This window comes from Ictidomys tridecemlineatus, chromosome X (genome assembly GCF_052094955.1).
Source record: "Ictidomys tridecemlineatus isolate mIctTri1 chromosome X, mIctTri1.hap1, whole genome shotgun sequence".
Lineage (NCBI taxonomy): Eukaryota > Metazoa > Chordata > Mammalia > Rodentia > Sciuridae > Ictidomys > Ictidomys tridecemlineatus.
The window spans coordinates 55,965,238-55,989,349 of NC_135493.1; positions in this window are offsets into that span (position 1 = coordinate 55,965,238).

Below are 24,112 nucleotides of genomic sequence, written 5' to 3' on the forward strand. Positions count from 1 at the left end.
GTCCAGTTGTATTATTTCTTGGTTGAACATAGATCAGGTCTTGAGATTTTCAGACCTCATAGCCAGAGACTAGACACATTAATATTTCATGCATTCCTCGGGTAAAAACTTGTGTACAATAATAATACATAGCATTTTATTAATTAATGTTAGCTATGTATCAATTTTTTATAATCATGCCTGTTCCTCACAACCACCCTGTAAATTAGACAGTAAAAGCCCCAATTAGTAGACAAGAAATCTGAGTCTCAGAGATATTGTAGAAATTAAAAATCGAATTGGGGGGGTTGTGGCTGTGGCTTAGTAGTAGTGCACTTGCCTGGCATGTGTGAGGCACTGGGTTCGATTAGCAGCACCACATATAAATACATAAATATAAAAAATAAAGGTCTATCGATAACTAAAAAATATTTTAAAAATTGAATTAGAGGCTGGGGTTGTGTCTCAGTTGTAGACTGCTCGGCTAGCATGTGCGAGGTGGTGGGTTCAATCCTCAGCACCAAATAAAAATAAATAAATGAAATGGAGGTACTGTTTCCAACTACAACTAATTTTTTTTTAAATTGAATTGAAGTTAAATTGATTTGGGGTAAGGCACAAATAACATGACATTCTAATGTATAAATTAAATTTCACCTTCTTTTTAAAACCTATTCCCTTTATTCTATCCTTAGAAGGAAGATAATGTAGGGTTACTCATTCTCAAGCTATTTTTTTCTCTTGTAATCTATATTTGCTTTCTTAATTTAAAATAACACCTCCAATAAGAACAACAGCAACAAAATAAACTGAACTTCTCTGTACCACAGAAATTCTCTAGTGCAGATTGCTGAGTTAAATTGAGTATAAGGGCAAAGGTTCAAGTGAGTTGATATTCTAGCTACTTTAAACTGATCTGTTTCCTTCCTCTTGTATGTTTTTCAATCTCTCTTTTATTTAAAGAAAAATATGAAACAAGCACTTAAAAATCCATTTTATTCTCTCTTCAACCTTAAAAATTAATATTCAAAGAGACAATACACTTTATGAGGAACCTCTTCTCCAATTGTCCATACTTATACCTGAATAAAAATATTTCCTTATTAGGAAGGAGTTGCCAAAATATGTTCAGATCTTTAGCTGGAAGAATAATTACATAAGCCAAAGTTGTTTGGTGGTCACTTTTTTTCTTCTTCATATTGCTAGATCGCCTCACTCAAAAGCTCACCTGTTTTAAATGTTCTTCTGTATTTCTTTGTGGAGAGATTCACCTGACCCTTTATCTTGTCTTTCCCCTCCTATTTTCCCTCCTGTCCTCACCACCCCCTCTCCCCCATCAAATCAATTACAAAGGCCTTTAAGTGTGCATAAAAGACAAGGAGATTCTGCTGTTTATGGCATGTAAACATCAACTGAATTTTTGCTTAGAATACTACAATGCTGGGTCCTGTTGACATTCACCCTTGGTTTGCCCTTAGGACATATGACAAACCTTCATGAATTTTAAGAAGCATTTTCTCTGTTGATGCCTCAGCCAGGAAAATATCTTGCTATGAGAGGCTGTAACCATTTCTTTGCCTGGTCATATTATGTAACGAAGGACCCACTATACAACCTACTAAATATTATTAGTAAGTAAAATATAGTCTCACAGAAGGAATAATAAAAGTACAAGTATTTATTCTAATATTTGCAGAAATTTTGGGGAAAATACAGGATTTATTTCATTTATTCCTTCTTAAAATAACATAATTTTATGAATGTTGTACTTTTTAAGTTGTTAAATTTTCCTTCCTAAAAATTCCATATACACTTACACATGGAAATAGGCTGATAAATTGGAGATTGTGCTTTATACTCCTGTTTTGGGTCACAAATGGGTTTTAAAAAGAAGTCATTTTCCATTTGCAATACAATTTCGCTGTTCATTAGTAAGTACGTTATGCCTACCCAGAGACCTCCCTTTGATTATAACAGGGAAGGCACTACTTGACAGGCACATAGGAAAAAGATATGTTCCTCATTTCTTAGAGGAACATTGATAGCAAAAGAAAAAAAACTGGGTATGGGAATTGATGGGAAGCGAGGCATATGTGAAAAATAACGATGAAGTCTAAGTATTTGTAGCAACTTGAGAAAGATTCATCTAAATACTCGAATCCATACAAAAATGAGGACTGAGCTCCAAAAAATAAGTAAGAATTCATAAAATTACTTCTAAACCTCCAATTTGCACTTATCACACTATCAGAAATTTCTTTTTTTTTGTAATTTCAGATAAATCTGGCCACATGTCAATTTTATGAAATCAATATGGAGGTTGCTCCAAAGATGAGGAGTGGTGGAACTACTACATGATCTATCTATAACACTCTTCAGTGTTCATTTAAATGAATTAAAGTTAGCATACTCTTAGAGATACATGCACACTCAAGTTTATCGCACTGCAATTCACAAAATCCAAGTTTTAGAAACAGCCCAGTTGTGCATCAACAGTAAATAGATTTTTTTAAAAAAATAGTACATATACAAAATGAAGTTTTAAAATAATATTTTTAGTTATGGATAGACACAATACCTGTATTTTATTTATTTATATGTGTTGCTGAGGATCAAATCTAGTGCCTCATACATGCTATATGAGCACTCTAATGCTGAGCCACAACCCCAGCTCCCCAACAATGGAATTTTATTCAGTCATGCAGAAGAACTAACTTTTGTCATTTTTAGGATGATGAAGAGAACTGGAGAGCAACACATTAAGTGAAATAAGCCAGATTTAGAAAGTAAATGTTCATATGTTTTCTTTCATAAGTGGGAGCTAGAAAGAAAATAGAGGAAAATAGATTTCACAAAAATAGAAGTGAGGACAGTTGGGTAGAAAAATGGAATCAGGAATAGGGAGAAGGGCAGGGAAATGGAGAGTAATGAGGATTGAAATTAACCAAATTATGGTGTGTTCATGTATAAATATGTCAAGTGTATCTCAATATAATTATATCTTAATATAATTTCATTTTTTAATTTAAAAACGTGAAGTAATCAATAATGGCAATGGTGGAGGGAGCATGGGAGGAATGGAGGAACTTTAAATAGTGCAAAGGGGAGGGAGGTGAAAGGAGGGGACAAGGAGGTAGGAATGATGGTGGAATGAGTTAGACATCATTACCCTAAGTACATGTATGAAGACACCGATGGTTTGAAAATACTTTGAGTACAACCAGTGAATTGAAAAAAATTGTGCTTTATATGTGTAATATAAAATGAATTGCATTCTGTCATCATGTATAACAAATTAGAATAAATAAATGATTTAATTTAAAAAAGAGTAAACAGAATGAAGCTTCAGGACTTTCTTATTAGGTTGCTACAGAGACACTTATTTGAGATGAGTACTCTTATACTACCTGGAACATGGTTGCAAACTTTAAAATCAGATTACAAGCAGCAGTTGTACTCTTGCAACCACTCTAAACCCCAAGGGATCACTCATTAACTGCAGAAGGAGAGTATGCCACTTTGTAACATTCTCCTGCAGTGGCAGAAGCAGCAGCAGCAGTAGCAACAGCAACAGACCAAGCAGCTTTTCTCCATGCAATGGCCAAGTGAAAAGCTTTGCAGCAATGCTGGGGACTTTCTGTTTACCCATTGTCATTGAACAAAGATGAGGCCAGGTCAAGTGTGATGTTGCTGCTAAGAATGGACCCATTGAAAGAAGATCAAAAAAGCCATTTTGATTTGAGTCCTCAGAATCCATTTATTTTGAAGGGAAACATTTATGAATTGGCTAAGCTGTGTAGAATGCAAGTGTTTAATCAGTAAAAAAAAAAAAAAATGCCATAAAACTGAATGTAACACAAAGTGGAGGGATTTCAAAATTAAGCTCATTGGCTGCAAAATGTACAAGCTCTCATAACTCTACCTGGAACAAAACTCTGTCATCTATCCAAACATTAGTTGTTCCTGGGAAGCACTTTTGGACACTTTACAAAAGTAAACAAATTTTTTCACTGCCTACATTTGTTCTAGCCAGACCTTTGAATTAAAGTCTTATTATTAACTTAACTCTTTCAGGTGCTAGAGCAAATACAAGGGAAACAGAAGTATAATAAAACTATTAGCTTACCTTTTTAGTTCTGCTCATTCCAATAGTGGCATTGTCTACAGGATCTCATTTAAGCCTCAAAATGATCTTATAAAGGGAATCCTATTACACACCAGATTTTCCACAAAAATTCTTCTATATTAATTACCTTTAAGATAGTTAATAATCTAGGTTTTACCTGGTGTCTGAGACTAAAAAGTTAAAAGAGTGAATGAGAAAAAAACATGAAGCCATATTCAGTTTTCAATTTACTTCTAATACATACATTCAACTTTGTCCATAGAAACATACCTCTCAAATGGAACATCTCCAAATAAAATGAGAAAGGATGACCTCAGATGACCATACGAGATGAACTAACACAAATTTGAGTGTTACCTGTATGAAAAGGGATCAATTTACATTTCCCATTATGAGAATATGGAGTGTATAGATTGTCATTTTTTTCTGGAGCTAGTAAATTATAATGGCCAATCAGTCCTTTCTGAAAAGGTCTGGAGTAGTATTCCCCAATAATATCTTTCCAGAAAAATATTTTCACAATATGTTTTCACAGTCTCATATTTTCTAAAATAAATAAATTTTTTTTTTCATTTTGTACTTTGCTTTTTTAGCTAGATCTACATTTTAAAAAATATAATACATTGGCTGCAGGAATGCTTGTTTTAAAGGGTGTCTCTAAAGGAGATATAAAGAGCTAATAATATATTTGTAAACCTGCTAAAGATGGTGTATAAGAATGTGTAACTACATTACAAAAAAAATCTCAGTATATTTACAACAATAGAGTTAAATCACATCATTGTCTCTTGCAAATGCATATCTTGCAAATTTGGATCATACATTTCATTAAAAACGACTTAAATATTTTCAAGTGTACTATTTATAATGAAATGGAACTTCTAGGTATAGCAATGGATGTGAAGGAAGTGTTGACTAGACAAAGCTGAAGTGTACAACTCAAGATAAAAATTTTGTGTAGTAGTGAATACAAATAAAACTTCAATTAATAAACACTTTAAAAAATCTAAGTCCCTTTAAGGAAAGTAAAGTGGTTTTAAAGGAAGGGAATTGGTCCCACCAATGGAGCCATTTGGATATATGACACAGTTCACATAGTATTTTTCCTCGTTGATTATTGTAATAATTTGCCATGTACTTACCTATCCCTCCTTAAAACTTTATTTCTCCTCCTTCAGTTGTAAAACCAAACAAAGGCATAAAAAGCTGAGTGAATCTTAAACACAAGATATTTTTTACAGGGATACATGTTCTGTTATCTTGTCTGTTTGCTTTCCTCAGCAGACATGTCAATACTCCAAAATCTGCTATTGCTTTTGGTAACTCCTTGCTGCATTTTGCACATGATTTGATGATGGTCATGATGCTCATGTATTTGTACAATAAGCTTTCAGAAGTGACTAGGACAAATGCAGCTTACCACTTTGGCATATATTATTTCTTAAGATTAATGTACAACTTCTATATAAGTCCAAAAGCTAAGTTTCAAGATTTTTAACATGTACCCATTAGTGGCTTTTCAACTAAGGCTTTATTTTGGAACATTTTCTATTCATGATTATAAGCCTTAAAAATATTTTCATGATAAAATTATTCAAGCATACTTTTATTATCTCTCCATTTGATTTGTGGACTTCTGAAGGTGAGAACTGAGACTCTTACTGTTTTCCCAACTGTCCTAATATCTATTACATTACTCTAAGCAATGAAGCTATTTAATAAAGATATATGCTTGAATAAACCATAGGTCAAATTTCATTCTACAAGCCCCACAATATCAACTATACATTGTTCTTCATGATGCTGTAAGAAAGCATCTCTATGAAGTCTCAACAGCAGTGGGTTGATCTCTTTAATTTACATATAAGCTTATGGTTTTGGCCTGACCTCAGTCACTGAATATGAAAGAAGCTGATGTTTTCTGTTAAATAGCAGGAACTAAGCCAAGGTGGAAATTTGGCACTCAAGACTGACCAGAAAGTGGATGAGATAAAAAGCAAAGATAATCCAAAACTTGCACAGCACTCACCAACTCCACAGAAAAGTTCTTATCTCAGTCTTTTGAAACAAAACAACAAATGTAAAATTATTCTGTTCTCAGTCAGGACTGACAAGGGCTTTGAGGTTTGTGCATGTTATAACCAATGCATTGTTGGGAAAAGAAAGATAAAATAAAGCTTTCCTGTTCATAGTTATCTATTCCTGAATGGCAAGCTATACATGCTTGTATCTCCCACAAGATTTCATTTCTTGAAACAGACAAAAAGCTCCACAGGTTCTGTGTGATTTGTCTGAACTGTTCTATGAGTCTCTGATCCTACTCTTGCAAAGCTGGCTGACAGCATGAGGTCTTGTTTTCTGACTCAAAACATTCAAACTAAGGGTGTTGAATTGCAGATGTAGGATACAATTGGAAAGTCAAAATGAGTTTTAAATTCTCTTATTTGAATCATCACTAAATCAGATTTATTAGTCTGATTTGAACAAAGGTTAAAAAAATATAAAAAGGGTACAATTAAAAGATCAGTAAATTCAACCTGGGGGAGATGTCAAGAGTTTTGGATTGACTCCTACCTGGATTCTGGAATTTCCCCAGTATGTGGATGGCCCCCAGTGTTTCAACTCTCTTGTCTTTGGAAACATTAGTGAATTCCAGCTAAATGCTGGCAGAGATACAGCTGTTAAAACATCCTAGCCAACCTAACAGAGAAGCCAGGAGAGTACAAAACTAGAAATCTGCATGCTCTCTTTCCTCCAGCCTGACCATCTGTGTATGGACACAGAGCATCAAAGTTGTGCAGCTGTGCTGATAATGCCCTATTATGAAAGGAAATCATTTATCTTCAGATGTAATTCATTTCTCTGTTGTCAATGGCTATAGGACAATGCTGAGGCAGAGGTAGGAGGTTTGGGTTGGGAACAAAGTATAGAGGAGATCCATCATGTATTTTTACATGAATACTATAAACTCGTAACAATGATGATTTGGGCTTGGAGGGTGTCTCCTCCAAAATCCACCTGCATTGATTCAATTATCAGTTTGCAGGTGGTATGGAGCATGTTTTTTAAAATATCATGGAAATATTGCAATGATAACCTGCCTAGTTTTCCAAAAGCAACTGTTTTAAAAAACACAACATATATATATTTTTAATATGTCAAAATATAAAAAGCTTTGAAGCTAAAATAAAAAGTATTTATAAATCCTGGACTATAGGTAGACATTTCACTAAAAGGGCATCCACTGTAATTTAACTGTAAGCAATTTTCTGTCAAAGTCTCATGTAGGTTCAACTTTAACAAAATTAAGTTAGATATGTGGCTTCTAATTTCCAGTGGGATAATATTTCATAAAAAAGCATGTCATCTAAATTTGAAATTCCCAGCAAAATTCGAAAATACAACTTTGTTTGTTTATTTACTTATTTTTTTAAAGTTTTTTTTTTTTCTAATTCTTGAGCAGGAAGATTGAAAACTGCTCCAGAGATAAATAAATATCCAGTCTGAGGACCATGAAGCACATAGGAACTTATGAGCCTTCTTAGCCCCAATTATTATTTCATTTAAACTATACATTTAATGAAACACAGACAGAACATGTTTTTAAAACATCATCAAACCTAAAAGAAAACAGAAATAGAACATTCATGTAAGGGAGGAAATATCTTCAAAATAATGCATGAATTAATACTACTTGTTATAATACATGTGAGGAGATTTCATTTACTACAGTACTTCCAGGACTATATTTTTATCTGTACCTGTCATTTATGCATAGCAGGAATCTGATGATATGGTACATTAAATTCTATAGATGAAGAGAAAGGCTTGGGAATCTTATTCAGACCCCTAGGCATCAAAACAATATGTATCATAAATACCTGTTTATATCTTTGTTGTAGTTAATGAGTAATATGCTATCATTGTCTCTCTTTTATGGGTTTAACAGAGGAGAATTTATCCTTTTCTTGTCCTGTTTTCTGTATGTTCCTTTTTTGTAATAATAGTGTCAATATGAAAAATTAAGTTAAATGATTTTAAGCTGGGACGCCTCCTGAGTCCCATGTTCAATATACTTTGAGGTGTTAATACCTTTCCAGAGGAAATAAAACAATATATCTGTTAAGTTTCTCCCATTCCTGCTATTCGTCTTATAGCATCCATTCACAACAAATTTTGAACTCTGAAAAGTACTATGGACAGAAGACTAAAAAAAGGATGTGGGGGGGGGGCAAAAACATCACCAATTTTATTGTAGTAAAAAAATGAACACATAGTGTAAGATCTATAATACTGCTAACTATAGGCATAATGTTTTACTAGATATCTCTAGAAATTTTTCTTCTTGAATGACTAAAATTCTATGCCATATAATATCCACACTCTTTTTACTCCTCCTCCAAATCTTGGCAACTACCATTCTACTTTCTGATTCTGAGTTCGACTATTTAGATATCTTACATAAATGGAATCATGCAATATTGTTTCTTCTGTAACTGGCTTATAACACTTTAAACATGTTCTTAAGATTCACCCATGTTCTAGCAAAATACACATTTTATTTTATTTTTCATTTATGAATCCATTGTATGTTAATAATAAATTTTGTTTACCCATTTATCTGGTGTATGACATTTGGGTAGTTTCCATATCTTGTCTTTTGTGAATAGTGCTGCAGTATACACAGGAGTGCACATTATCTTTGAGATACTGATTTTATGTTTGCAGATAAATACTAAAGTGGGTTTGCTAGATCATGTGGTATTAGTATTTTTAATATATTTTTAGGAAATTACATACTATTTCAAGTAGTGACTGTTTGGCATTCCAACTAACAGCACACAAGTTTTCTAAGTTCTACACACCCTCATGAAAACTTGGATTTTCTGTTTGTTTCACTTTTTTCACAGTGCTTATTCTTAAGAGGGATGTTTAGCTATTTTTAATTTGTTTATTTCTGATAATTAGTGATGTTGAATATGATTTCCTATATGAATTTGTCATTTGTATTCCCTCTTTGAAGTGTCTATTCATCTATTTTTCCCTTTTATCCATTGGGCTGTTTTTCTGCTATTGTGTTATAAGCATTTTTATATATTTTGATATTAAACCCTTATTACATGGTTTGCAAATATTTTCTCCTATTCTATAGATTGCATTTTATTTTTTTGATTTTTTTTCCTTTGCTGTGCAGAAAGTTTTTAGTTTTAGATAATCCCACTTGTTTAAAATTGCTTTTGCCTGTGTTTTTGTCTTGTCTAAAAAATTATTGCCTAGACCAATGTCTTTTCTTCTAGAGTTTTATATTGCTAGCTTCTACAATTAGATCTTTAATTCATTTTGGATTGTCCTTTGGTTTTGGTATCTTTGTATAAGATAAGCACCCAATTGTATTCTTAGTTTCCTGACATCATTTGTTGAAGACATCCTTTCTTCATTATGTAGTCTTAGCATCCTTGTTGAAGATCATTTCACTGTATATAGTATGGTTTATTTCTGAGTGTTCTATCATGTTCCATTAGTCTATGTTTCTGTCTTTATGCCAGTACCATACTGTTCGTTGCTATAGTATTATAATATGTTTTGAATTTGGGAAGTATAAATTATCAAACTTTGCTTTTCTTTCTCAAGATTACATTAGTTATTCAGGATCTTTTGTGAATCTGTATGAATTTAGGAGAGTTTTATCAGTTTTTGTTAATAATACCATTGGAATTTCAGCAGAAATCGCAATGGTCTGTAGATTGTTTTAGGTAGTAGATTTTAACAATATTCTGGGTATAGTCATTCATGCCTATAATCCCAGCAATTTAGGAGCTTAAGGCAGAGTATAATAAGTTCAAAACCAGTCTGAACAACTGAGACCATATCTCATTTGTTTATAGTGCATAAATTTTACTGTTTTGTCAAATTCAGTTCACAAGTATTGTGTTAAAGATTTTCACATATGTATTCACGGGGGATATTAAATCAGATTCTGTTTTTCCTGCAGTGAGTATTTTTTTTTCTGACTCTGGGATCAGGGTAAGCTGGTCTCATAAAATGAGTTCCGTACTCCTTCCTTGTCAGTTTTTGGGAAGAGTGTGAGAATTGATCTCAATTATTAAATATATGATAGAATTCTCCAGGGAAGCCATCTGATCCTGGACATTTATTTGTTGGGGAATTTTGGTTATTCATTTAATCTCCTTACTAATTATTGTCTGTTCAGATTTTCTATTTGTTCATGATTCAGTCTTTATAAGCCGAATATTGCTAGAAACATCCATTTCTTCTAGGTTATCCAATTTGTCGGCATATAATTGTTCATAGTAGTTGCGTATGATCTGTTGTTTCTTTCTGGCATTGGTTTTAATATCTCCTCTACTTCTAATTTTAATTCAGTCTTCTGAATTTTTTCTTATATAAGCTAGAAGTTTTTTAAAAAAACAAGTTTATTTTTCTTGATTATTGTGTTATTTTTCTATTCTTTACTTCATTTATTTCTGTTCTAATCTTAATTAAGTCATTCCTTCGGTTAACTTTTGGCTTACTTTATTCATGATTTTTGGTTCTCCGAATTTTAACAGTTTTTTTACATTTTAATTTTTTTCTTTTTTGATGCAGATATTTTTTATATAAAAGCCCCTTTCAGAACTGCTTTTGCTACATCACATAAGTTTTGATATGTTTGTTTTCAATTTCATTTGCATCAAGACATTTTTAGATTTACTTTACATTGTCTTTGACCAATTGACTGTTTCAGAGCATGATATTTAACTTCTACATAATTTTAAATTTTCTGAAATCCCTCCTATTATTGATTTCTAGTTTTAGTATCATTGTGGTCAGACAAGATAGTTGTTATGACTTTAATATTTATAAATATGTTATGTCTTGTTCTGTGGCCTATCTTGGAGAATGTTCTGTTTTCTTGAGAAGTATGTTCCTTGTACTGCTGTTGGAGATAATGTTCTATGTGAATCTGTTAGTTTTATTTGGTCCAAAGACTAGTTTGAGTCCAATGGTACTTTATTGAATTCATGTCTGAGTGATTTGTCTATTATTATGGTCTTACAGTCCATCTCTCTCCATATATTTGAGCTACATATTTGGGTGCATTTATTCATAGTTATTAAATCTTCCTGATAAATTAAACATTTTATCATTGTTTAATATTCATTATATAATGTATTTTTTGTATCTTTTTTCAGTATTATAAGTCTATTTTACTTGACATAACTCCCCCTTCTTTTGACTTCCCTTTTCAGTATTATCTTTTTAACAATTTAGTGTCCTTAAATGTGAAGTGAGTATCCTGTAAGCAACACATAGTAGTATTCTTAAAAAATCCTTTCAACTACTTTATGTAGAATCAAATATACTTATGTAAAAGGTTACTATTATTAGTAAAAACTTAACTACTGCAAGCTTATTAATAATATTCTGTAGCTCTTCCTTTTCATTTCTTCATTCTTCCATTGACTTTGTGTTTTCCTTTAGTGATATGCTATGGTATCTTACTATTTATTTTACTTGGACCTGCTATAGTTTCTTGCATTATGGTCACCATGGGACTTATATAAACAATTATTTTAAGCTGATAACCACTTAAGTTTGATTACTTAAGTAATTCTACATTTTTACTGAACCTCCCCCATATTTTATATTTTTGATGTCAAAATTTATAACTTTTTTCATGGATTCAATATTTTTATTTTGTTCATTTATTTTTATGTGGTGCTGAGAATCAAACCCAGTGCCTCACATATGTAAAGCAAGCACTCTTTCACTGAGCCCCAGCCCCAGCCCCAATTTGTGACTTTTTATATTAATACTCTTTACATTAATACATTATTATTGCTATTATTATTTTAATATTTTTGTCTGTTTATCTTCATACTTGAGGTATGTGATTTGCACACTATCATTATAGTACTATACAGTACTGAATGAAACTGTACCTACATTGCCAGGGAGCTTTATACTTTCATGTATTTTCATGTTGAAATTAGCATTTTTTTTTCTTTAAACTTGAAGAAATCTCCTTAGTATTTCCTATAAAACAAGTCCAGTGATGATGGATTCTCTAAGCTTCTGTTTGTCTAGGAAAGTCTTTATCTCGCTTTTATTTCTGAAGGACAGCTTTGCTGGGTAACATATTCTTGGTTTGCAGGTTCTTTTTTATTCCCTTTGTTAATTTGAATCTATCATCCCATTCTCTCCTGCCTTGTCAGATTTCTGCTAGGAACTGTATTGCTAGCCTTACTGAAATTCCCTTGTATATGATATGCTTCTAATCACTATTTCAGAATCTTATTTGTCTCTGTATCTGGACCTTTTTTCTATTCCCACAATAAATCAAGCTTTCCATTATTTCTTCAAATAAGCTTTCTATTTCTTTGTTTCACTTCTTTAACTCCTGAAATTCAAAATTTACTCTTTTGTGCTGCCCCATAAGTCCTGTGAGTGTTCTCCAAACCTTTTTTCTCCTCTGATTACATGTTTTCCACTAAGGTGTGTTCTAGTTTAGACTTATTCATCTACTTAATCAACTCAGCTGTTGATGCACTCTATTGCATTTAAAAAATTATTCATTAAATATCTTCATCTTAAGTGGTGCTTATGAAGCAGCCTGGCAGTAAGAACATGAGCAGATTTACAATTGCTTAGGATATGACCTCATTTACTATGGCTAGAAAGTTGCTTCTTGGTGTATGGAAATGCTCAAAGAGAACTGTTCTGTGTCCAGAGCATAAACAATTTTCTATGACAATAGCTCTGGTGTTTGTGATATGAAGAGACACAGTGTGGCCTCAAAGATGGAGTATGTAGTGTGGGGACTTATAAGACGCTTCAGCAATTCCAGTGGTTGATTCTTGAGTGGTGTGAAGGATGAATTTGTATCTCTATGTTGGGTGTTCTACAGAGAGTACAGCTATTGTTTACCCCAATGACAAAAGATGGCAGTGTCCTATGTAGAGAAAACCACAGTGGAACATTCTTGTTTCTGTTGGATGACTGATATCAGTAGCCTCTGACTTTTTTTCTGTTCCTACACATCTCTTGGCATCTCAAGTATCTCTCCAATGATCTTTTGTTTATGGTATTTCTTTATATTCTTTGTGTTACTGAGTTGTTACAGATTATTTAGAGGTACATTGAGCCATTCAGGGATCTTTTGATTTCTAGATAACAGTTTATATTGTATATGTATGTGTGTGTGTGTGAGTGTGTGTATGAAAGACAGATGTGGTGGTAGGTGAAGGGAGAGAGGTTTATATCTCCTACTTCACCATTTTGGTGATATCCAAGCCATGTATCATTTTCTTAAGCTGGATCAGCATCTTTATGAGCCATTTTGACTTCATTCTGGTTAATTTATACACTTCTACTTCTTTACTGTCAGCTTCTCTAGATTCGCTTTTTTAGATTGTTTGGCCCATGTCTCCCTGATTCTTTTTGTGTCATGAATTCACGTTAGAATTCACATATTTGAAAAAAATATTTCATCTAACCCAGTCACTGTGAAGTGGATTTGTAGAGGGGAAGATCTTCATAAATATATGTTAAAATTTTTCGGTCCTTTGAATTTTTTTGAGTGTGAGGAGAAGTATAATTTCTCTGGCACTACACATGCCATACACCATATCTCAATTACAGAGATACTAATACTGCTTTCTTTTTTAGAAGCTCACAATCACTTGCTGCTTCTGCTGTCTGACTGTAGAACTGCTGATTCTTCCTCTCCATTCTCTGATGAACATATATAAAATATTGAGTAAAAGCCATATTCAAAGTATTCAAATAATTATTTCTATGTAGATACTTTTAACACCATTTCAAATAATATGCAATGGTTATACTTCCTTTTTTTCATTTAACATCTCTGCTATATTTATAATCAGAATCAAAAATTGGCTATGTATATTTGCAACTATTTGTAAATATGTAATGAACACTACTAAGAAAATATTTTATATATTACCCAATTCTAGTCTAAACATTTTAGTTATGTAAACTTAGTACTGATAATACCCCTTCAATGTGAACACATACATTCACTCACACAACATTATTATATATATATATATAAATAAATAAAAATTTAGTTATTATATTTAAGTTAGTGTTAGTTGTCATTTTTTACTTTAAATACTTTTAGCTATTGTGAATTTGTACAAACTTTTTTTTTAAAGAGAGAGTGAGAGAGGATAGAGAGAGAGAGAGAGAGAGAATTTTTAATATTTATTTTTTTTTTAGTTCTCGACAGACACAACATCTTTGTTGGTATGTGGTGCTGAGGATCGAACCCGGGCCGCACGCATGCCAGGCGAGCGTGCTACCGCTTGAGCCACATCCCCAGCCCCATGCACAAACTTTTTCAACTTATTTTTGTTTTTCTTACTTATACTGCTTAGATTCTTCAATACTGATATATATAGTCTTATTTCTTTCTCTTGAGTAATTTATAATATCCCATTGTTTGAATAAACCATAATTTAATTATCCATATTCTTACAAAAGGGTATTTATATTATTACTAAAACTTTAAAATTATAAAAATATTGTACTATGAACAATATTGTTCATGTTATCTAGTGAACATATGTAAGCATTTCTCTTATCTCTATTACGAGAACTGAAAACTAGTTTATATGGTATATGGCTGGTACATTTATAAGATAATATCAACAATTTTACACAGTGACTAAACCATTGTTATCATCCAACCAGTAATGTATTTAACAAATTGTTGATCGACATCTTCTGCAACACAGTATTAAGAGATCAGTTATTTGCATATATTTTAGTTTTCTAAAGCTGTTTTATTTTTTTATTTGTCATATATATATATATATATATATATATATGACAATAAAGCATAGCTTGACATATTATGCATACATGAAGTATAACATTAAAATTAGGATACTATTCTTACAGTTGCACATAATGTGGGGTTTCACTGGTCATGTATTCATATGAGAATATAGGAAAGTTATGTAAGATTCATGCTACTGTTTTTCCTGTACCCTACTTCTTCCCTTCCCTTCATTCCCCTTTTTTTAATGCAACAAACCCCTATGCCTCTCCCTTCTTACTGAGTATTAGCACCCACATATCAGAGACAATTTAGTTTTTGGGATTTGGGGATTAGCTTATTTCACTTAGCATGATGCTCTTTAGTTCCCTCCATTTATCAGAAAATGCCATAATTTTATCCTCTTCCTAGCTGAACAATATTCAATTATGTATATATACCACCTTTTCTTTATCTATTCCTCTGTTGAAGGGCACCCAGTTTGGTTGGATAGTTTAGCTATTGTGAATTGAGCAGCTATAAACATTGGAATGGCTGTATCACTATAGTAAACTGACTTTAAGTCCTTTAAATATATACAAAGAAGTGGGATAAATGGGTCAAATGGTAGTCCCATTCCAAGTTTTCTAGGTAATATCCATTCTTCTTTCCAGAGTGGTTGTACCAGTTTGCAGTGCCACCAAGAATGTATAAAGACATATCCCTACATCCTCGCCCACATTTGTTACTTGCATTCTTGATAATTGCCATTCTGACTATAGTGAGATGGAATCTCAGAGCCATTTTGATTTAAATTTCTCTAATTGTTAGAGATATTGAACTTTTTTTAAATTTTTTTCACCATTTATATTTCTTCTTCTGTGAAGTGTCTATTCAGTTCCTTTTCCCACTTAATTATTGGGTTATTTGTTTTTGTTGGTGTTAAGTTTTTTGAGTTCTTTATATATCCTGGATATAATGCTGTATATGAGGTGCAGGTGGCAAAGATTTTCTCCCATTCTCTAGGTTCTCTCTTCGTACTCTAGATTGTTTCGTTTGCTGTGAAGAGGCTTTTTAATTTGATACCATCCAATTTATTGATTTTTATTTTACTTATTGCACTTTAGGGCTTTTGTTAAGGAAGTCAGTTTCTAAGCCAACATGATGAACAGTTTAGCCTCATTTTAGTTTTAGAAGGAACCGGATGTCTGGTCTAATGCTTAGGTCTTTTATCAACTTTGAGTTGAATTTTGTGCTGGATGAGAAATTGAGGTTAAATTTAAATCTTCTACATATGGATTTACAGTTTTTCCAGCACCATTTGTTGAAGAAGCTATACTTTCTGCAAGGTATGTTTGGTCTAGTATGAGATAACTGTGTACAGGTGAGTACATCTCTGTGTATTTTATTCTGCCATTAGTCTTCGTGTCTGCTCAGGTGTGTATCACAATTTCTCTATCCATTCATCTATTGATGGGCATCTAGTTGGGTTCCATAACTTAACTATGTGAATTCTGCTGCTATAAACTTTGATGCAACCATGTCACTGAAGTATGCTGACTTAAAATTCTTTGGATATATGATGAGAAATGGGATAAGTAAGTGGGTCAAATGATGGTTTCATTCCTACTTTTTTGAAGAGTCTCCATACTGCTTCCAAGAGGGATTGAACAAATTTACAGTCCCATTAACAATGTATGAGCATTCGCTTTTCCCCACATATTTGTCAATATTTATTTTTACTTCTATTCTTCAAAGTTAAAAATAGTCTATTTTAAAATGCAAATGAAAAAAGAAAAAAATATGGAAACTTTGGGGAAGTATTCAAAGAAAAAATATTCAATATATTGAGTTTCAAGAATTATTTAAGAATGGCAAAATGGTGGAAAACTTATTTAGTTTTTTAGAGCGAGAGAATTTTTAAATATTTATTTCTTAGATTTTGGTGGACACAACATCTTTATTTTATTTGTATGTGGGCTGAGGATTGAACCCAGTGCCCCACACATGCCAGGCGAGCATGCTAACACTTGAGCCACATCTCGAGCCCTCTGGAAAACTTATATAAATAAATAATAATAAAAATATTCTAAAGCTAGGGAGGAATATAAATATTCAGAGAAAGAAAATTCAAAGGTCACTAGACAAATTTAACTCAATCGTGTCTACTCCAAGACATCTTATCATCAAGCTATCACAAGTGAATTATACAAATTCTAAGTCTGCAAGAGAAAAGAAACAAAAAACACTTAGTTGTGCTCTGATTCACTTCTTAAAAAGAAAATTTGTAAGAGAGAGTGTCATGAGATTTTTAAAGTATTGAAAATTCTTTACACAGCAAAGCCACCCATTAGAAGTGAGAGAGAAATAAAAATGTTTCCTTATAAACAAAAACTTAGAGAGGATATTTCCACCAGAACTTTCCCACAGAAATACTACAGGACATTCTTCCAACTAAAAGACATTAATGAGTAAGAAGATAACATAGAAAGATATAAAATTTACTGGTGAGAACAATTATATGAAGAAATATGCTCTAATATGGTGAATGTGGTACATAAACAATTTATATATTTAGTAAGAAGATAGACACACAATAACAATTACAGTTAATAATAACTACATTAATATATTAAGAATTTTAAAATAAAAAATTATGCAAAAATACATGTCCAAATTGCAAAATTTGAAGAGCAAAGAAAAGCAACTTTAGAGTTATATGAATATACTCACTCTTGTTATTGTGTTCATTAATTTATTTCTGTTCTTATAATAATATTAAGATTCTACAAATTCACAACAGCTTTTTATAAGCAAGTGATGTTTTCTAAACCTTATAGTAATCACAAAACAAAATAAACAAAAAACATTTGATACACATGACAGCAATAATGAACTCGAAATAAAACCACAATAAAAGAGTGATTTGATTAACTAGTTAATCAAATCACTCTTTAGCTTAAAAACATGTATGTTGCCTATTAACTCTCCAAATCACCTCTAAGGGCATATATAAGCTGAAATTAAGATGGATTAAGATAATAAATGCATATAGAAGCCAAAAGAAAGTGGCAGCAGCCATTCTAATATCAGATAAAATAGAATTTTGTTAAAAAGCAATAAAATAAAATAAGTAGGTCATTATACAGTGATGAAAGTGTTACCTAAGCAAGAATAAATAACAATTCTATGCATCTAATATTGAAGCACTAAAATTTATAAAGCAAGGACTACAAGAATGATTCAAAATATAAAAATCAATAATAGGGATAACCATACCTGTAGGATGAAGAAAAACACATGGTCAATTCAATTGATAGAGATAAGGCATTTGATAAAATGTAACATCCCTTCATGATAAAATGCTCAACAAATTAGGCATACAAGGAAGATATCTCAACAAAACAAGGGTGATTTATAATAAGCTCAGCATTAATATTATATTGAATTGGGTAAAGCTAAAATATTTCTAATATATTAAATAAGACAAGGATGCCCACCCTCACTACTTCTATTCAACATAGTCCTAATCATAGCAATTAGCCAAGATAAAAAAGAAAGGATATCCATTTAGAAAAGAAGTAAAATTATCACTATTTGCAAATGACAAGATATTAAATATAGAAAACACCAAATCCTCATTAACAACTATTATAATTAATAAATAAATTCAGCAAAATTACAGGATACATAAAATCAACATACTAAAATCATTAGCATTGCTATATGCTAATTGTTAATTACCTGAAATAGAAATAAGAAAGTAATTCCATTTATATAGATATTCACATATCTAAGAGTAAATTTTAACCAAAATTGAAATATCTCCGCAATAAAAATATAAAATATTGATAAAAGAATTTGAAGAGGTTACAAAATAGGAAAAGCATTCCATGTTCATGTGTTGGGAGAATTCTTATTTGCAAAATGACCAAAACACTCAAAGCAGTTTACAGTCTAAAAAAAGTACCTCAAAATAGCAATGGCATTTTTACCCCACTATAAAAAATCTAAAATTTTTGTGGAAGCACAAAAATCCCCAAGTAACAAAAGCCACCTTGAGCAATAGGAACCAACTAAGAAACACTATGTTATCTGATTTCAGAACATACTATAAGTCTGTTACAATTAGAAAAGAATGGTATTGCCATTAAACACAATGGAATAGAGAGTTTAGAAATAAACCCACATATCTACAGCCAACTACTTTTCCAGAAAGGTGCTAAGCATACTCTTTGGAGAAGGGACAGTATTTTTAACAAATACTGTTGGAAAAGTTGGATAACCATGTGCCAAAAGATAAATACCTCTCCCTCTCTCCCTCTCTCTCTCTCTCTTCTCACTGGTTAAAATGAACACTTCAAAATGATATAAAAACTTAATTGAAAGATCCAAAACTATTAATCCACTAGAAGAAAACATTTGAGAAATCCTTCAGGATATTAGAATGGACAATAAATTTTTGTTGAGTGTCAGGGTTTTTAGCTCCCTGTTCCCTCTGGACCTGTGGGAGAGATGGGGAGAGCACGCCCTGACTAGGATGAGCAAAGAAAGGAAAAGGCCAACTGACTGCCCACACCCAGCCCTCCCTTGCCAGAAGACAATCAGACACATCCGGGAGACCAGTCAAAGCAGGATCTTGTTTATTGAGAAAACACACACAGCTAATATAATGTATGGGAGCCAATCAGGATAAAGGTCAGCATGGTGGGGAGTGTACACCCTTCATACAGGTGGTAATGGGAGACACGAGCTATCCACGAGGGTAGAAGGTTTCTGAGCCTATCCTAGAGGTGGTCCAATTTTTTTGTCACAACCCACAGTAATGCCTTCTGGCTGAAGGATGGCCAGGCACCATCCTATTCATATTGGCCCCAGGACTGGGAAGCAGGTAGGAGCCAGCAAGTTAGATATCCTCTTTTCTGATGCAATATTCCTTACATGTTGCATGCCCTACATCAAGTTAGGTTTCCTCCTTTCTGATGCAACATGCCCCACATGTTACATCGTGCCTAACAGTTGAGGAAAACAAAAACAAAAATGGAAGAATAGATTACATCAAACTAAAAACTACTACACCATAAAGAAAACATTCTAGAAAATATTGAGGCATCCTATTCTACTTAATGGGAGAAAATATCTTTATAGTACACATCTAACAAGGGATTGACACATGGCATATGGAAGGAAGTTCAAAAACTTAACAGCAAATAATAATAATAATTATAGAAATAACCTAATGTTTAAAAATGGGCAATATACCTAAATAAATAAATAGGTCTTTCCAAAATTAATATGTTCAAAAAGTCAATAGTGGAATAAATCTAACATAACTTTTTGGTATACATATGTGAAAACATCACAGTGATTCTCACCATCATGTATATCCAAAAGACTGGAGTCTTAATCAGAATAAGATATATTCCATGCTTGTATAATGATATCAAAATATACTCTACTGTCATGTATGACTAAGAAGCAATAAAGAAAGTCAGTGGGGCTGAGTGTAGTGGTGCATGCCTGTAATCCCAGAAACTCAGGTGGCTGGAGTATTAGTTCAAAGTTAGCCTTAGCAATTTAGTGAAGCCCTAGGCAATTTAGTGAGGCCCTGTCTTTAAAAAAAAGAAAGAAAAGAAAAGAAAAGAAAAGAAAAAAGAAAGAAAGAAAGAAAGAAAAAGAAGAAAGAAAAAATAAAAAGAAAAGGGATGGGAGTGTAGCTCAGTGGTAAAGGGGTAAAGGTAAAGTGCCCCATCACTAATCATCAGGGAAATGCAAATCAAAATCACAAGGAGATATCATCTCACACCAATCATAATGAATAATATAAAAAAATTAAGATAATAAAGCTGAAGAAAATGTGGAAGAAAGGTAGACTTTGTACTGTTGGTGGTAATGTAATTTAGTACAGCCATTATGGAAAACATTATGAAAATTCTCAAAAAATTAAAAATTGAACTACAATATGATCCAGTAGTCCCACTACTGGATATCTGATACATATGAAATCAGTATGTTGAAGATCCATCTTCCCTTCAGGTTCAATGAAGCACTATTCACAATAACTGTGCAAAGGAAACAATGTTAAGTGTTTGTGATCTGATTAATGCATAAAAAATGTGTTTAATCTATACAATGGAATAATATTCAGCAGTAATTTATCAAATCCTTCATTTGCAGCAACAGGTGTGGAACTGGAGATCATTATTCATATTTAATTAATTCAGGAGTAGAACAATGACTTCTATATGATATCATGCATGTAAGGAATCTAAAATAATTGATCTCTTATGTTGAAATATAATTTCAGTTGGCAGTGGTTGGGAAAGAAGTTGAATGGAGGATGGGTATTATTGTTTAGATATGAGGCATCCCCCAAAAGCTCATGTGTAAGTCAATGCAAAAGGGTTTAGAGATGAAAATATTGGGTTATGAGTGCCTTAACATAATCAATGAGTTAAGCCAATCACAGGGATTAAACTGGATGGTAACAGTGGGCAGATAGGGTGTAGCTAGAGGAGGCAGGTCACTAGGGGCATGTCTTTGGGGTTTATAATTTGCCCTGTGAGCACTCTCTGCTTTTAGCAGAATCTCTCTCTCTCTCTCTCTCTCTCTCTCTCTCTCTCTCTCTCTCTCTCTCTCTCTCTCTCTCTCTCTCTCTCTCTCCTTTCCTGGTGTCATACTCCCAACTGCTTTCTCTTGCTGCACACTTCTGCTATAATGTTCTGTCTCACTGTAGACCACAAGGAATGGAGACAGCCATCTATGGTATGAGACCTCTGAAACTGTGATCACCAAAATAAACTCTTCCTCTTTTAAAATAATTTTTATCAGGTATTTTAGTCACAGCAGCAAAAAAGTTGATTTTTTAAAAATGGGGAAAGGTTTATCAATGGATACTAAGTTACAGTTAGGAGCAAGAAGCTCTGGAGTAAAATTACAGAGTATGTTTATTATACATAAAATAATATATTATATATTTTAAAGTGCTAGAAGAAAAGATTTTGAAACAAATGAATGATAAATGCTTGAAGTGATTACTAAATTTACTCTGATTTAAACATTACATTATGTATATATGTATTTAACATTACATGATGTTACTAAATATATACAACTTTTAAGTTTTTGTGTATCTGTCAAGACTTTTAAAGTAGTAACTGGAGAAGAGCTAAATAAATGCAAAGTAAGAAAAAGAAGGAAATAATAAAATGCATAAATTAATAAAATTAATGCAGAAAATAAAGTAAATAACTTGTTCTTCAAAAAACAGTAAATTTGATAAAACCAGCAAGAGTGACCAAGTCATAATTCATCGATATCAAGAATGCAATTATACATAATGAATACCTATAGAGACCTAATGCAATTATAAGGACTATATTTAATAATATTACATAGTGAATTTTTGCTAAGAGAATATATTTTAGGTATTCTTACCACACATTTACCCAAAGGTTAATATGTGAGTTTGATAAGGATGTTAATTTGCTTGAAAATATTATCATTTATTTATGTATAAGTATGGTGAAATATCATGTTTGAAAAACTTAATAGTTGAAAAATAAAAATAATATAGCAGGGAAAATCATTGAAGTCTTTGTAGCCTATTTCACTATAGTATATTGATTTTATTTCTTTAGGATACATATCAAGGAGTTTCATACCAGGTTCATATGGTGTTTTCATTCCTAGTCTTTTGAGCAATCTCCATTCTGATTTCTAAAAGATGTTGAACTAATTTGCTATTCCACTAACAATATATGAGTACCTTCCCCCCAATACTTCAACAACATTTATTTTTCTCTTCTTTTTTTTTATTTTTTATTGTTGGTTGTTCAAAACATTACATAGTTCTTGATATATCATATTTCACACTTTGATTCAAGTGGGTTATGAACTCCCATTTTTACCTGTATACAGCTTGCAGAATCACATCAATTACACTTCCATTGATTTACATATTGACATACTCATGTCTGTTGTATTCTGCTGCCTTTCCTATCCTCTACTATCCCCTCTCCCCTCCCCTCCCGTCCCCTCTTCTCTCTCTACCCCCTCTACTGTAATTCATTCCTCCCCCTTGTATTATTTTTTCCTTTCCCCTCACTTCCTCTTGTATGTAATTTTGTTTTGCTGATTATATTGTGATAAAATCTCAATGTAGTTTTGATTTGCATTTCTCTGATTGCTAGGAGTATTGAACATTTTCTTTTTTATACATTTGTTGGTCATTTGTATATCTTCTTTAAGAAGGGTATAGTTCTTTTACCCATTTATTAATTGAATTATTGTTTTGTTGTTGTTGTTTTGAGTTCTTTATGTATTCTGTGTAATAATTCCCTGTTGAACTATAGTGATATAGACACATCAATGTTGATAGCAGCCCAATTCTCAATAGCCAAACTATACAACCAGCCCAGGTGCCCCTCAATAGGTGAATCGTTAAAGACAATTTGGTATATGTACACAAATGAAATTTTACTCAGTCATAAAGAAGAATTAAATTATGACATTTGCTGATAAATGGATGGGACTGGAGAATATCAAGATAAGTGAAGTAAGTCAGAATCAGAGCATCAAGGGCTGAAAGTTTTCTCTTATATATGGAAGTAAGGCCAAATTAAGGGAAGAAAGGGGGCATCCTATAAAAATAGAAGAGAGATCAGGGGAGTAGAGGAAGTGGATAGAAAGGGAGGAAAGAGGGAAGGGAGGAATGGTGAAATTAAATTGACCAAATTATACATACAATATGAATATACTACAAATATTTCATTATATATATATGAAGGACACTTATTTTTTATGAAAACTATATATAAATAGGAAGACCAGTAGACTAGATGAAAGGAAACAAAGAGAGGAGGAAGAAAAGGAAAGAGGAAGTAACGATTACTGAAGAAGAACAAATTATATCCCATGCACTGATTATGTCACAATGAACCTCAATATCATCTATAAATATAATTCACTAATAAAAACATAAAAATAATACAAAACTCTGTAGCCATTAAAAAGGTATATTAAGGAATCCTACAAACAAATTTGCCCAAATAAATTCAACACACTTATCAAAAACATGTCAGTTGCTTGGAAACTACAAAACACCAGACCTCAAGAAAAATGGAAAAAAAGTCTGGATAGTTTTATAACTATAAGAGAAATTGAATTAATAATTGAATATAAGTTTCCTAACAAGAAGTTGCTTTGCATAGATATATACCTAG